This window comes from Acinonyx jubatus, chromosome C1 (genome assembly GCF_027475565.1).
Source record: "Acinonyx jubatus isolate Ajub_Pintada_27869175 chromosome C1, VMU_Ajub_asm_v1.0, whole genome shotgun sequence".
Taxonomy (NCBI): domain Eukaryota; kingdom Metazoa; phylum Chordata; class Mammalia; order Carnivora; family Felidae; genus Acinonyx; species Acinonyx jubatus.
This window is the reverse complement of record NC_069381.1, coordinates 89,407,470-89,423,984: the sequence shown is the minus strand read 5'-3', so window position 1 is coordinate 89,423,984 and position 16,515 is coordinate 89,407,470. Positions and strand designations below refer to the sequence as shown.

Below are 16,515 nucleotides of genomic sequence, written 5' to 3'. Positions count from 1 at the left end.
AAGAGTAGATGCTTTAATGATCCTTACCCATTTAGCCCATCCCCCCTCCCACAACCCATCCAGTAACCTTCTGTTTGTTCTCCATATTTAAGCATCTCTTATGTTTTGTCCCCCTCTCTGTTTATATATTATTTTTGCTTCCCTTCCCTTATGTTCACCTGTTTTGTACCTTAAAGTCCTCATATGAGTGGTCATATGATATTTGTCTTTCTCTGACTAATTTCGCTTAGCATAATACCCTCTAGTTCTATCCACATAGTTGCAAATGGCAAGATTTCATTCTTTTTGACTGCTGAGTAATACTCCTTTGTGTGTGTGTGTGTGTGTGTGTGTGTGTGTGTGTGTGTGTGTGTATACCATATCTTCTTTATCCATTTCATCCATTGATGGACATTTGGATCTTTCCATACTTTGGCTATTGTTGATAGTGCTGCTATGAACATTGGGGTGAATGTGCCCTTTGAAATAGCATACTTGTATCCCTTGGATAAATAGCTAGTAGTGCAGTTTCTGGGTCATAGGGTAGTTCTATTTTTAAATTTTTGAGGAAGCCTCATACTGTTTTCCAGAGTGACTGCACCAGTTTGCATTCCCACCAGAAATGCAAAAGAGATCCTCTTTCTCTGCATCCTTGCCAGCATCTGTTGTTGCCTGAGTTGTTAATGTTAACCAGTCTGACAGGTGTGAGGTGGTATCTCATTGTGGTTTTGATTTGTATTTCCCTGATGATGAGTGATGTTGAGTAGTTTTTCATGTGTTGGTTGGCCATCTGGATGTTTTTTTTGGAGAAGTGCCTATTCATGTCTTTGCCAATTCTTCAATGGATTGTTTGTTTTTTGGGTGCTGAGTTTGATAATTTCTTTATAGATTTTGGATACTAACCATTTATCTGATATGTCATTTGCAAATATCTTCTCCCATTCTGTCAGTTGCCTTTTAGTTTTGCTGATTGTTTCCTTCACTGTGCAGAAGGTTTTTAATTTGATGAGGTCCCAATAGTTCATTTTTGTTTTTGGTTCCCTTGCCTCTGGAGATGTGTTGAGTAAGAAGTTGCTGCCCCCAAGGTCAAAGAGGTTTTTCCTTGCTTTCTCCTTGAGGATTTTGATGGCTTCCTGTCTTACATTTAGGTCTTTCATCCATTTTGAGTTTATTTTTATGTATGGTGTAAGAAAGCAGTCCAGGTTCATTCTTATGCATACCACTGTCCAGGTTTCCCAGCACCATTTGCTGAAGAGACTGTCTTTATTCCATTGAATATTTTTTCCTGCTTTGTCAAAGATTAGTTGGCCATACGTTTGTGGGTCCATTTCTGGGTTCTCTATTCTGTTCCATAGATCTGAGTGTCTGTTTTTTTTTGTTTTTAACGTTTATTTATTTTTGAGATAGAGAGAGACAGAGCATGAACGGGGGAGGGGCAGAGAGAAAGGGAGACACATAATCAGAAGCAGTCTCCAGCCTCTGAGCCATCAGCCCAGAGCCCCACGTGGGGCTCGAACTCATGGACCGCGAGATCGTGACCTGAACTGAAGTCAGACGCTTAACCAACTGAGCCACCCAGGCTCTCCCGAGTGTCTGTTTTTGTGCCAGTACCACACTGTCTTGATGATTACAGCTTTGTAATAAGCTTGAAGTCTGGGATTGGCATCACATTTGTGTTTTAGCCTTTTTCCCAGTTTATTCCTTCCCCAATAGTTCTATATTTGTAACTTGAATTCTTACAAAAGATTTTAAAGTAGCCGTCTGCTGGGTTCACTATGGTTTCAATGTCTTTTCTCAATAGCTTGAATTTTTTTTTCAAAATATTTGAATAGATTTTCCATTTATTTCCAATACCAAATGTGTTCACATGTTTGGCCAAAAACATTAAATAGTGATCATATAAATTATTTGCTGCAAACACATAAAATAGTCTTAATCACATATGCCCTTTTCTTCATTTTTTTTCTATTATAGGTAAATAATACCTTGATGAATATTCTTGTACATCATATTTGTACTCATTTCTGCTTACTTCTTTCAGATAATTGTTTAGAAGTTATATCACCAGGAAAATGCTCTTACTTGGGCAAATTTTAATCTTTGTCCAAATTTGGTATGTGAATACATATATGAAATTAAGTCATTGCATATATTTATTAACCACTTATGTTTCCTCAGGTATGAATTACCTGTTTACTAGTTTCTTTCATCCACATGTCTTTGAGTTTTCATATTCTTACTAATTTGTAGGAGGTATTAATAAATTTGTGGGAATTATCCTTTGTCACATATTCTCCTTGTATACACATTTTATTTACTCAACTTTATTAATCCTCTTTTAAAAATATTTCCTTCCTTTTCTTTTAAACTAAGAACTTATTGGGGTGCCTGGGTGGCTCAGTCAATTAAGTGTTTGTCTTCAGCTCAGGTCATGATCTCACAGCTCCTGAGTTTGAGCCCTGCGTCAGACTCTGTGCTGACAGCTCAGAGCCTAGAGCCTGCTTCAGATTCTTTGTTTTCCCCCTCTCTGCCCCTCCCCTGCTCAAATACTGTCTCTCTCTTTCAAAAAATAAATAAATATTAAAGCATTTTTTTAAAGAACTTATTTAGCACTGTGAAATTAATATTTGCCCATAGTTTCTTTTAACTTTTTTCACTTTCCCCTATTTACTACTTTAATAAATTTGTAATTTGCTTTGTGTCTCACAAAAGTGACCTATTGAACCCACACTCTTGCTTTCACCATTGGCCACAGGTTTAGTATGCAATTAGAGTTGCCTTTTAGAAAGTTTGATTAATTTTAAACTCCTGCTTATAATGTTCTGTCACTAGCAGCTTTACTTCTCTGACTCCAGCTTGTTCCCAGCACAAATAAGAGGTACCATAGTGATGGCCCACAAAAGATGCCCATGCCCTCAGCTCTAGAACATGTAAATATGTTACACTACATGGCAAAAATAACTTGGAAGATGGAATTAAGGTCATTACCCTTAAGATAGGGAGACTATTTTGGATTATTTGTGTGGACCCAACATAATCAGATGGGCCCTTCAAAATGGAAGAGGAAGGCAAAAGAGTCAGTCAGAGAAATGTAATGTTAGAATAGGCAGGAGACATTCAAGGCATGAGATAGACTTGACTCTCTGTTGTTCCAGTTGACGATGAAGGAAGGAAGCCTTGAGGCAATGAATGGTTTGTCTTTAGAAATGGAAATTGTCCTCAGCTGACAGCCAGTAAGGAAATGGGGACCTCAGTCTGACAACCACAAAGAACTGAACTCTGCAAAGGAACTGAATGAGCAAAGAAATGGATTCTCCCACACAGACAGAAAGGCACACAGACTTGATAAACGTTGACTTTAGTTCAGTGACATCATGCTAGACTTCTGGCATACAATACTGTATAATAATAAATTTGTGCTGTTTAAGCTGCTGAATTTGTGGTAATTTGTTACAGGAGTAATAGGAAACTAATACACAAGGCTTTCTGGACTTTGGTATTGGGCGTATCTGGTTCAAATTCTGACTTAGTCCCATAAGAGCTGAGTAATTAAGGAGATTTATTGACTACCTATCTCATGGGGCTGTTGGGACCCAGAAAATAACTCCAATAATGATAGTAATAGCAACAATGTCAATAATAATACTAATAATATATTAACAATACAATAATATAGGTACATACATATATTTTCTAAATAATGATTGTAGGCAACACATTGAATGTTTACTGTATGTCAGAGCCTTAAATATGTATTACTTCTTTTAATGCTTATATTAAATCTCTTATATTAGATGGTTTTGTTATGATCCCCTGTACCTATTTTTTTCTTACACATGAAGGATAGAGTTATTTTTAAAAAACAAAAAGGAGAGGAGCAGAGATGGTAAGTAACTTGCCTAAGCTCATGCAGTTAGTCAAAGAAAGTTGGAGCCAGTGCACTGACCTAGTCAGTGTCATTCAGAACCTACATGCTTAATCACCTTGCTACTGCTGCTCTATTAATTTTTTTTTACTCTTTTAATATTAACCATTATGCCACAGATGCTCAATTATCATTGTTTCTGTCAGTACTATATTATTGTTATCAACCCAATATCAACAAAAAGTCCACAGGTAATACAAAGGTAATAGTGGGAAGATTCATGTATGGGGTTTTGACTTTGAGCAAAGATTGCCTTTGAGCCTACTGTATGGTTTGATCAAGGGGCCAGTTTGGCTAAGCAGAGCCTTTACACCAGGTCTAGGAGTTGGCAATTTATCCTGGAGTCAAGTGATCTGCCTTTAAGTACCAGCAGTTTTTTAATCAATCTGTGAATTTTGAATAGTTTATTTAACTTCTATGTTCCAGTTGCATAACTGATATAATCATGAATTCAATGAGAATGATGGTCATCATAACTATGAAGTTACAAGATCATTCAAATATGAGGCTTTGTATCAGCAGAACATGTTTTTTAGAGTTGTGGAAAAGGGCAAAAATCCAAAATTGTTGGATTTTTCACATATATCCAGAGGGTTTATACGTTTTGTTCATCAATGTAGTTGCTTTCATAACACATTTCCTCTGGTTTTCACAGTATTTAGCCATGGGACTTAAGGCTGACAAAGCAGAAGTGTATGAGAAGTGAGACAGTGAGAAGCAATGCCCAGCTGTTTAATATTATGATACCGCAAATATGAATCAATCTATCTTCCTGTGGGAGACACAAGTACCTTGCTCTGCAGAAGCACTGTGTACAGAGAGGAGATGCTCTGAGTGCTGAGGATATGATGACAAAGACAGGGCTGGAATTCACTGATGAATTCTCAGTCAGAGAAGACCCCTGCCCCTACTAAGTAAATGCTGCACCCTCTTGGCCTTGACCATCTCACAGATGGTGCTTGCATTTCAGCCTTTCCCCCCAGTCTGAACAAAAAGGATAATTGGGAGACCTTGGGTAGGGGAGAGATTATTCTAGTCAAATCTGGAAGTCCTATAAGCCTGGGCCAGAGGATACAACTTTAATCACCTCTAGGCCCCTCCTCACTTTGCTCAGTACTCATCTGGCTTCTCAATTAGTGTTTCATTTCTTTGGCAAGCTATTTAGTCTGCTTATAGTTTATAGTACTCATTTATTTTCAGTCATGGGCCATGGTAACTCAGCAAAAGCTCTAGCTTAGAGGTTTCAACATCCTCTTATTCACCTTCTTGGTTTAACTTTGCCAGCTCACTGCCCACCTAGAAATCAGTGAGGTGTCTTTGAAAGGCAACTCTGATTGTAATATTCCTTGCCTACCCCCAAGCCAAAATTAAAATCAGAGCCTCTTAATATCAATTGCTTTATCATGAGGAGAAATTCCACATTCCTTAATATATCTTCAGAAGTCTTTATGCCTACTGTCTCTCTCTCTCTCTTGTTCATTTCTCCAGTCCCATATTTTCCTACAATCTACCCCTGCTTTAACCCTTTGCATGTCCACATGAGCAAGATTCTCAAATCTTTGCAGTCTGGTAAAAACTTGCCAGCATGTCACATAATTGCTTTTCTTATAAGCTAAAGATGTAGCATCTTTTCCTTAGTAAGCAGAATGCTAATGCTTGTACATACATACGTATATGTATGTATCATCTGTTTTTAAATGCTCATGGAAATTTCATGTGCGTTATGTTGTTTATTCCTCATAACACTACTTGGAAGTAAATAGTATAATTTTTATCATCTCTGTTTCATAGATGACAAAACTGGGTTCCATGTGCTTACTATTTAGCCTGAGTCACCAGACAGTGGATGACAGACTACGTACATCTGGTTTATTATGTAGAGTCTAGTTTCTTTTCAATTCTGGGTTATTTCGAGATGCCTCTAGTTCAAAATGAGGAATAATTCAGACAAAAATCAACCCCATGAGAACAAAGTCCATGTATGTTTCCTTCACTAATGTGTTGCCCATTACTGGTCTTGGCAGAGAGCAGGTACTTAATAATTATTTGTGAAATGAATGAATGAACCTATATTGGGAATTATCTTCATTGCCTTTTGAGCTTTTTATTTTTGCAAATGGCACACAGAGGAGAGATGTGATCTTCTAAGGTACTTAACATGCAAGAGGGACGTAGGACATTGAAGTGTGAATAGATAGACTCAGAAATGAATCTTGGCTCTATTTATTAGTTGTATGTTTTTGGACCATTATTTTAATTCCAAATCTCAATTCTATCATCTGGAACTTCAGTCATCTGGCTAAAACATGAAGACAACATTATTTGCTTCATAGAGTTTTTGTGGGGGGTAAATAAGATACATATAAAAAGCATGTACCGCAGGGTCTAGCATTTAGAAGATGCTAGATAAATATTAGTAGTTGTCTTCCTGCCGTGAGAAAGAAGTGTTAATTCATAGCCATTTAGGTCAGCAAGAGATCCAATCATTTAACTTTTTTTTCTAAATCGTCATTACATATTTATAATTTCAGGCTGCTTGATTTATATGTGTTCCTGTTAGCTGCGTCTAAGCGGTTTCCAGCTTTACATACCCCTAGAGTTTATCTCATTCTGCTATATGTTGGAAATAAATTTTGAAAATCATACCAATATAACTCAACAATCTTTCAGACTGGTGGATTTAGTTGTGAGTCTTAGATAGGAAAAATAACAACCGTAGTAAAATGTTTTGTAAATCCATACCTGATTGGAGAGAGGATATTAGAAGTTAAGCTCTTGATTTTAATATATCTGGGCCTTAAGCTACCTTTTGTATTTTGCTTGGTATGCTAATCCATACAGAAAGGACTACAGAAATTTTGATTTTATGAAGGCCTCTCTAAATGATTCTTTTAACCATGTGAGTACTGAAATGTGCAGTTTTGCAATCCATTCCAAGTACTCAGGGATTCAGGAAACAGCACTGGTTTTGCTTTTAAATAAAAATTATTCTAGACATGAGTTATGTTCAGGGGTTTCAGAAAAGATAATGATATGTTTCTTGAATCCTTTATGTTGCAATATTAATTAAGTTAGTTCAATCTGTTCCTTTCCTTCAAATGCCTTTTTTAAAACAAGTTGAACAAAATATGTTTTTAGCCATTTCTCCAGCTGATTATTGCCGCTTGTTAGGTTTTGGCAACTCCTTTCCCTGGTAAAAACGTGTGGATTTCGAACCAATGCACAATTTACATCAATAGCTTCTGTAGAGTCTTCGCAGTGGCTCTGATTTGTTAGCAAAGTCATTTCAGCTGATATAAGTCTCAATCTCCCCATTGGTCAAAAGCAGCAATTAATATCCACCTAACCAGTCCATTGTATGGATGAAATAATATATGCATATCTCTGTGTATACATGGAGAAGAGGCTCTCTATTAATCCTTTTTCATTCGTTCTCTGTTAAGTATTCTTTCGCCATCTATATGCTGCTGATGGTTTTATGTCTGGTAATAATACCACTTTGCATTTATGTACCACTTTCAAGTTTGCCAAGCACTCTCCCGTGTTAGCTTTTCATCCTCATAACAAACCTGATAGGTGGGTAGCACAGTGATTACTACTTCCATTTGGAGATAAAAAAAAAAAAAAACTGTCACATTGTAAACTTTTTGCGTGTGAAGGACTGTCTTTTGCTCTCTTTTTTGTTCCTCAGGTTGAGCTTAGCACTGAACTTGGCATATATTTGAGGCTGTATAAATATTTGTTGTATGGAACTGATTGATGGGAAGGACAGTAACTTCTGCAAGGTCAGACAGAGGCTATGGCAAGACCAGGACAGTCTTTCAGAATTTTCCATTAGACAAATGGTGAACAACTTTTAATTTTTTTTCCCAAAAGGGTCAATTCAGGGAAAATAAAAATGTTTATGTGCCACAATTTTCCAATTAAAATGAAAATAGCTTTATTGAGTCTCAAGGAAAAATATATTCTTTCTACTTAGATTACTTCCTTCTGCAGGAGGAAAGTGCCAATGAGAAATATTAGCACTCCTTTTTCACCACTAAAATGTTAATATCTGAGAATATTTGAGAAGGAGCCATGGAGAGGCAGCTTTCCAATCTTTTATCCCTTATATTTGCAGAGCACTTTAGAGTTCACAAAGTGCTTTCATAGGCATCATCTAATTACATTCTTGAAACAATCCCAGGAAGGGGTATTATTACCAACCACACTATACAAAGGGTACACTAAAGTTAAGGTTGGGAGGAAATGACTTGCCTAAAGTCACACAGCAAGTGCATATTAAGCAAGGTTAGATGCATTGCCTCACATACCACATACACTGAGCACTAACTCCCTTCACTTGTTTAGCTATTGGGGGTGGATATAAAATAGATTCCTTTCACCCAAAACCCAAAACAAAATCAATCTGGGCATTTTTCCCACTCTCTCTTATCTCTGCATGTGGGGGTTTCTTTTTTTTTTTTTTTTTTTGTCCAGCTGAGTACAGAAACCTGGAAATGAACCAGTCCAACACAACACAACAAAACAAAACAAAACAAACAAAACAAAACAAAACAAAAACATACTACTGTATTTCCTTTCCTGGAGGGTTTCTGCCGTAAAGTCTCTGCTTTGTATGGGTGAGAAGGCTGCTGTAAGAATTATACTATGAACTACAAAGTGAAGTCCTGTGGCCTTCAGGCTGTTCTGCGTGACCTAGTTGGGTGACTGATGCTACCAAATAGAGGTTTGTTCTGGTGTATGGAATGCCAGTGATCCGGTACAGTTTTGACTTCAAAATCTAGAAATTAATTTTGTGGTGATATGCGAATATAATATGAAACATTTTTCACTAAATATGCATGTAGTGAACTTTCTTTCCCACATTTATCCATTCCATTTTTTCATATACTCCTCATTTGCTTTTGTTTACTTGCAACTGGAGATTGCAATAAGAAATTTATTTAACTAGGTTGCCCACTGTGAGCAAGTGAACAGAGGATATCCCCCCTCCCCCCAACATCACCATTGCTCCTCTGGGGAATTCTCCAAGCCTCTGTGGAGAGTGGAGGGAATCTGTGGAACTATGTGAGGCAGGTGTACATTTACATAAGGTGCCAAAGCTGGGAAGTATGATGAGGGAGAGGGAATGGCACAGGGGGCATGGCTTTCTGCTGATGTGACTGTCTCCCTATATACTGTCTCATCCCACTGGTCTCCTCCTTTATCTCTCTTCTGTGGCTTCTTATTTGTCACGGCTACATGAGGTAAGAATTAATTTTAAAGTTCTTTTTTTAAGGGTACTTTTCTTTTTTTTGCTACTACATCTGCTCCCTCCCTCATTTACATTTCACAGTTTATCTGTTGTAAGTGACATCATTTTCCAAATTCCTTTGAAGAGGACAGAGTTGTCTACCCCATGGTAACTGATAATATCTTTTGCAGGGAGAAAGCATACTTGTGGAAAGTGATGTTGGCCTCAGATAACTCACTACCCTTGAAATCCAGAACCGCTCTATATTTGATTTTCTGCTTTCTGACCCAATAGAAATAATCATTGACTTGTTTTAGACATGGTTGTGTTTGCCAGCTGATTAATGAAGTCCACATTTAGTGGACTTGCTGGATTTTTCTGTTTATTCTTTGAATAATGCTGCTGAAAGTGAAATTAGACCCCGGATAAGCATATAGATTTAGTCCATGGTAGGGAGGTCACCTTAGACTTGGGTACATATACTTTTTCTTCTTCTCATATTTTCTTACATCTGCATTTCTAAAATATCACTATGCTTTTTTAATCAAAAAGCATAAATGCAAAGATAAATCAGTTAATAGTTCATTGAATTAGAAATCTGTGCAACATGCAATTTGCAAGTATATGTCACTTTTGTGATGTTTGTCATTTTCCCTATTTGCAACACGCTAGTGACTACATAAACAAAATTTAGCCCCATGTATTTTTATTTCATAAGAATCAAAATCCCCAAAACCTACGCTTATGTCCAGAATTTCCCCAAAAGATAATTAGCATAATTGGTAAGAAAAGCTTATACTGTACTTTCTTTTCCCAGTGTGGTAACTCAATTGATTGTCAGAAATAAGATTCAGCCTAATAATGTTCACATTTTGCAAATATTTATGAATCACCTAACTCCCCAAGGCCCAATTGTTCAGCCCTCAAATACGAAGCCATTTGTGACTCCTCCTTGGAATTATCTCATCCTGTCCTTGTTTAAGGCGCAACACTTACTCATGTTTAACAGCATGTGATATATGTTATCATTGGTTAATGTATTCAAAAAGATGATGCAGATAATTAGTTACTGATAATTAGTGGCAGATACAGATGGCTCCCCGGCACCCCCCTCATTTTTAAAATAGACTGTTGAGTATAACATGCATACAAAAAAGTGCACAAATCACAATATAGTTCTCTATAACTTTTCACAAAGTGAACATATTCATGAAACCCTTTTCCAGAGCCCTGAGTAGGACATTACCAGTTCCTAAACAGTGGCCTCTGTGTTTCCACCCAGTCATAGCTCTCCTCATCAAGATGAAACCGCCCCATCTCTCTCATCACCATAGAGGAGTTTTAGTTTTGTGTATCTGGATTCTTTTGCTCAATATTATGTATGTAAGTATGTGTATTATTAGCAGTACATTCTGTAGTACTGTTATTTAATATCCCATTTTATGGATATGCCACAATTTATTTATTCCTTCTACTATTGCTGAACATTTGTTTTTGTTTGCTTTTTTGTTTATTCATCTGGGCTATGAGAAAGAATGTGCTGTTATGAACATTTTAACATATAGCTTCCAGTAAGTGCACACATATGTACATTTCTATTCATTATTAATCATCTTCTTGGGATATAGAATCACCAACATGAAATCATGTTTTTAATTTTTAAAATTAAATGCATAAAACCATGCATTTTAATTTTTTAAAAAATACAAGAATGTGTTGTGCAAATATTTGAGTTTTGAAAGCAACTAAAGAAACTTCTTAAGTTGGTCTTCTTCCCCATTCCAAACATTGGGGCTTTTAAGTCTGTTTCAAGTTCTGTTCCCCAGAAGCAAGCAAGCTAACTAGTAGAGAGTATTCATTTAAAGAAAACCTGTTCTCAGTTTAAAACAAAGAAACAAACAAAATATGTTGAAGCGTCAAAGAAAAAGGAGATATCACAAAAAATACTAAAGGTAATATGAACTCCTAAAGAGAAACTTTCATGTGAATTCCCAGAAACTTGTATAAAAACAACTCATACCAACGCTTAGTAAACTTAACCCAGGTCTTAACAATAAACCCAGAAAAGACTAGAATGATTTCTAAGATATAAAATATGAAATCAGCATTGGAAACATTCAACATACTATGGTAGAACTGTCTCTGAGGAAAATAACGCAATGAAATAGAAGTCAGACTGGAAGAATTTTAACAGTGTACATAAATAATCTCAAGAGAAGATGGAGAATGAGAATATACTATGTGAGTAATAGGAACCAGGAGATAGGAACAAAGAACAAAGAGAGGTGAATAAATTAGCAATGACATAATAAAATTAAAAAAAATACATTTTCCTTATGGTGATCCTTTTTTTCTTCTGTTTCAAGTTTTTATTTAAATTCTAGTTAGTTAACATGTAATGTAGTATTGGCTTCAGGGGGTAGAAGTTAGTGATTCAACACTTACATATAACACCAATGCTCATCCCAACAAGTGCCTCCTTAGTGCCCATCACCTATTTGGCCCATCCCCCACCCACCTCCCCTCTAGCAACCCTCAGTGTGTTCTCTATAGTTAAGAGTCTTTTATGGCTTGCCTCCTTCTCTTATTTTTCCCCTTTCCCTTACATTCACCTGTTTTGTTTCTTTTTTTTTTTTAATTTTTTAAAATGTTTTTTATTATTTATTTTTGAGAGAGACAGAGACAGAATGTGAGTGGGTTAGGGGCAGAGAGAGAGGGAGACACAGAATCAGAAGCAGGCTCCAGAGCTCTCCGCACAGAGCCTGACACGGGGCTGGAACTCAGGAGCCATGAGATCATGACCTGAGCTGAAGTCAGACTCTCAACTGACTGAGCCACCCAGGAGCCCCTCATCTGTTTTGTTTCTTAAATTCCACATATGAATGATGGTATTTGTCTTTCTCTGACTGACTTGTTTCACTTAGCATAATACCCTCTAGATCCATCCACATTGCAAATGACAATTTGCCATTCATTCTTTTTATGGCTGAGTAATTTTCTATTGTATATATACACCACACCTAAAGAAAAAAAATTTAGAACAAAAGTAAATAAATTCCCAAGATTGGGACTTGAGAGACATTTAAAAAGGCCTATGTGCTAAGTAAAATGTATAAATGCAAACTACTATGAAAATACATTAACAACTTAACACTTTAAACTCAGCAATGATGTCTTTTTCCTTTTTCAATTTTCCTAGCACCTAGTTCCCTGAGTACATGCTCCTATTTTATCCAAATTGATCATTCTTGAGTCTTGTATAAATACATATTCTGTAGGTATTATCTCTATATGTCCCAAGATATCTCAAGGAGACTCATGGGAGCAATGACGAACATTCAAGAGTTAAATAATACTGATATTTCTAAGCATCGGTAAAAGTTTGTTCCAATTACGGACTAGCCACTTAATGTGATGTTTTTTAAAAGAAACACTTGGATTTAATTAAATAACATTATAAAAATAGGAAAAAGACCAATAAAAATAAATGAAAATACAGAACACCAAAATTAAAGGAGTGCTAGGGCCAAAAAATCTTAACTGGTATAACTGTTAGAACTAAATAATATATAAAAAATAAAAAGTGAAAATTAATAGACTCTACCTTCCAGATAAAGATATATGGGAAGTGTAGAAGGTAAGAGAGAAGCTATAAAGGTGTTCAACTTTCTTTTTTCAAAGACATATATGAAAAAAGACTGTTCTTGTATTTTAAATCTTCTAATACATTATAAAATGATCAATTATGCTATTAAGAAATGAATAGTGGGGCGCCTGGGTGGCGCAGTCGGTTAAGCGTCCGACTTCAACCAGGTCACGATCTCACGGTCCGTGAGTTCGAGCCCCGCGTCAGGCTCTGGGCTGATGGCTCGGAGCCTGCAGCCTGTTTCCGATTCTGTGTCTCCCTCTCTCTCTGCCCCTCCCCCGTTCATGCTCTGTCTCTCTGTCCCAAAAAATAAATAAACGTTGAAAAAAAAAAAAAGAAATGAATAGTAAAATAAGAGCATAAAATAGAATTACAGAAAGTGACATTTAAATAACAATTAGAATATGGTTAAGTTGTTTAAAACCTCTATAGAAAGATGAAACTTGAATTGATAAATATACAAAATATATATAAATACATTTTTAAAGTTTATTTATTTATTTTGAGAAAGAGAGAGAGAGAGAGCTCTTGAGGGGTGTGAGAGGCAGAGAGAAGGAGAGAGAGAATCCCAAACAGGTTCCATGCTGTCAACATGGAGCCTGATGTGGCGCTTGATTCCACAAACCATGTGATCATGACCTTAGCTGACATCAAGAGTCCGACACCTAACCCACTGAGCCACCCAGGTGTCCCTAAACACATTTTTAAGGAAAACTCTATTTAAACACTCATGGGGACCACTCTGGCCCTACATTGTGGTACATAGATCAGTGTGGACCTGGGTCTGCCTTCATCTGGAGCCAGGAGTCCCAAGCACAAACATGGGCGAACCTGAGCCTCAGATGCCTCCCTTTGCCCTTTCCTGCCAGGACCAAATTGACCCTCTCTATGGAGGTGCCAGCCTAAGCATCACTATATTTGGGGACTGCTCTTTTTAGGGGATTCAAGGAAGACTTTTTGCTGGAAGAGGTAAGACAACATGAAACCTGAAGCACTGGGGACTTACAGAGCAGCAGCACTGAATTTTTGCAAACAATTGAGATCCATCCTCATTAGTCTTGTTCAAAACTGTTGAGTTTTTATGACTGCCCAAGCAAAGTTAATGAACAGTTTGGATGGGATCCTTAAAGGTTGGAGAAAGAAAGTTATTGATGGTACAGATTCCAGTGAAACATATAGTAGAAACATGCAGAGAGGAGGTTATTCATAAGCAGCTCACCCACATCCTCTGTGTGCTGGATCTCATCCTCTTTCTCCTCGGCTTCATCTCTATCCAACAACCCCAACATGCTTTAGAACAAATGCATTTTCTTTAGAGCAAATTGAAGGAACTGAAAGGAAATCTTTCATTATTCCCAGTCTAGGCAATAATAGTCAGCAAGATTGCGAAGTACCTGAAGTCATACTTCCCAGAGTTATGTCAAAATTATTAAAGAACATGGTACTGATTTTTTTTACAAGGATGGAATAATGAAAGACATCAGGATGATTTACAGGTTTCTAACACACTTCACACAAGCCAGTGTGTGCAGGTGTGGAAGAGTGAGCTAGTTGTTCAATCTTGTCAGGCAGAAGGGAACATATTAAGAAGATAAATTACTTAAAGGGAAAATATAAGGAACAGAAGAATATTGTAGCAGGTGATGATGGTAAGCAGACAGATGCCATCTGAAAATTTGGAACCAGTGTTCAGATGCCATCTGAAAATTTGGTTGTCAGATATCATACCTGGGTGTGTAGCTCAAGGTAGAAGCACACTGGGAGACACAGATGCCTCTGATCCCCCTCTCTCTTCCTTTTGATTGTACCCATAGAACAGTCAAAGTACTTTGAGCCATTCTAGCATAGAAAGTAGTATCTTTATGCCTGGACCTCAGATCATAGGCTCTTCGAACTCTGCTTCTACTCTTAACTGAAGTATCCTGGAAGTAAAGAAGACCTTCTTCCTCCCCCAACAGTAGCAGGAGACAGAGTTGAGACATCAGATAACAGTGATTATGAAAATTTGATTGACACTTGTAGATATCTTTAATAAGGAATACCCACATTTGAGGGAATGACAACCCATGATACATCCCCATGGGGTCCAGGAATACTCAATCTTACCATATTTAACTAAAGAAAAGGAAGTGTCCACTTAGCACTGTTTTCTTAATTAGTTGTGGTGAAAAAAATTTTTGAGGACTTAATCTGGGGGGAGGATGCTTTCTCAGACCCCTGGACTCTGATGAGGAGAATCCCTATGCACAGAACTATAAGAGCCTGGCATTTGAGGGTCCTCACCTTCTGACCCAGTGTGCAGGTTTCAACAGAGAATCATTAAGAATATCAAATTGTCCTAATTTTGGTGATATTCGTGGATATACTGGTATATTTAGGCAAAGTAAAATTTATGAACATAGTTCCTATTCTTTAAAATAAATTGGAAATTAAATACTAAGCACAAGTAGTCTATGAATGTTCCATAATTAGTCTTAAATGAAAAACTTACCCTTTGCACTATCATGTCTCGAAATTGATTTTTTCAAAAGAAAGTGAGCTTAGCAGCAGCCTCCAGAAAATCTTTCTATGATGAGCCAAGATCATCTTTGCAGAATTTTTTTTTTTTTTGTAAGAAACCTGATTGGAACAAACCAGATTTGCCTTCTCTTGTCTTATCAGATAGGACTTTGAGAGTTTGAAAGAGAGGGCTTTGTTGCAACTTCTTTCTACTAGCCTAATATGTATTGGCACTTAAAATGGTTGTCTTTAAAAATATATACAAATGCTACTTACCAGTATGTAATCATCCAAATAAGTATGTCATAAAATAAATTAATTAATTTTGTTTTGAAGGATTACAGTGACTGTGATCTTGCACTAGCCACATTTATGGTCTCTGTTCTGAAGTTCTAAAGGAAGGCCACACAGCTGTAGATAACAGACAGTCATTATGTACCAGATCCAAATTTTATGACAGACAGATTCCAGACACAATGGATTTAGTTCAGTTCATATATAAGGGATATGATTCATTTAGACCTTCTGACAAATCCTAGTGTTAATTTGATTTGTGGAGGAAAGATATTTAATAAATGGAGTCTTGATAAATAAAGATTCATCTTAAATCTGGGGGTGGGGGGAATTCCTTATGAGCTACAGGTTAAAGTAAGTGGTGAGGATCTATATTTTATTTTTATAATCTATTTTTTTCAAATATAGAGATTGTGTCAATGTTTCTCAGATTGGAGAAAAATAAAATACATTTTTTGGTCTAGTTGTAGTTCATTCTGAATTCAGGGAATATCAAACTAAACTCATAGCTTTCTACTTTGAGTTCATAAAATTGACAGTAAAAAAAAGATGAAATAAACTAAACATTCCATTTATAATTATAGAAAAGTAAAGATAAAAATGAAAAGAAGCAAATTTTCAACATCTGTTTTCAAGATAATAGCCAAACTGAATAAGTTTGCCTGTAAATATTGATCAAAGTGTCTGGCTAATTGCCTTTGCACCACTATGTAAAGTGTAGATGTGATAAAATTGAACCATGTTGGCATTAATTCTTATTTAGGTTTCCAGATTACATATTGGGGCTTTAAATCAATGGATTTTAGTGGCACAATAGGTGAAATGTATAACATGAGCCAGAGGTACTTATTATGATATAACGCTTAGTATATTTAAACTTACTAATATAGTAGATAAGGTCTTCAGAGGAGAGTCATGGTGTTCATAGTTGCAATG

The 16,515-nt window shown here is 36.5% G+C and overlaps 1 pseudogene; it reads left to right on the top strand.

Annotated features, from left to right (window-relative positions):
- The first annotated feature begins 12,467 nt into the window (after positions 1-12,467).
- LOC113599056 (BRISC complex subunit Abraxas 2-like) lies at positions 12,468-15,372 on the top strand (annotated as a pseudogene).
- Positions 15,373-16,515: the final 1,143 nt, after the last annotated feature.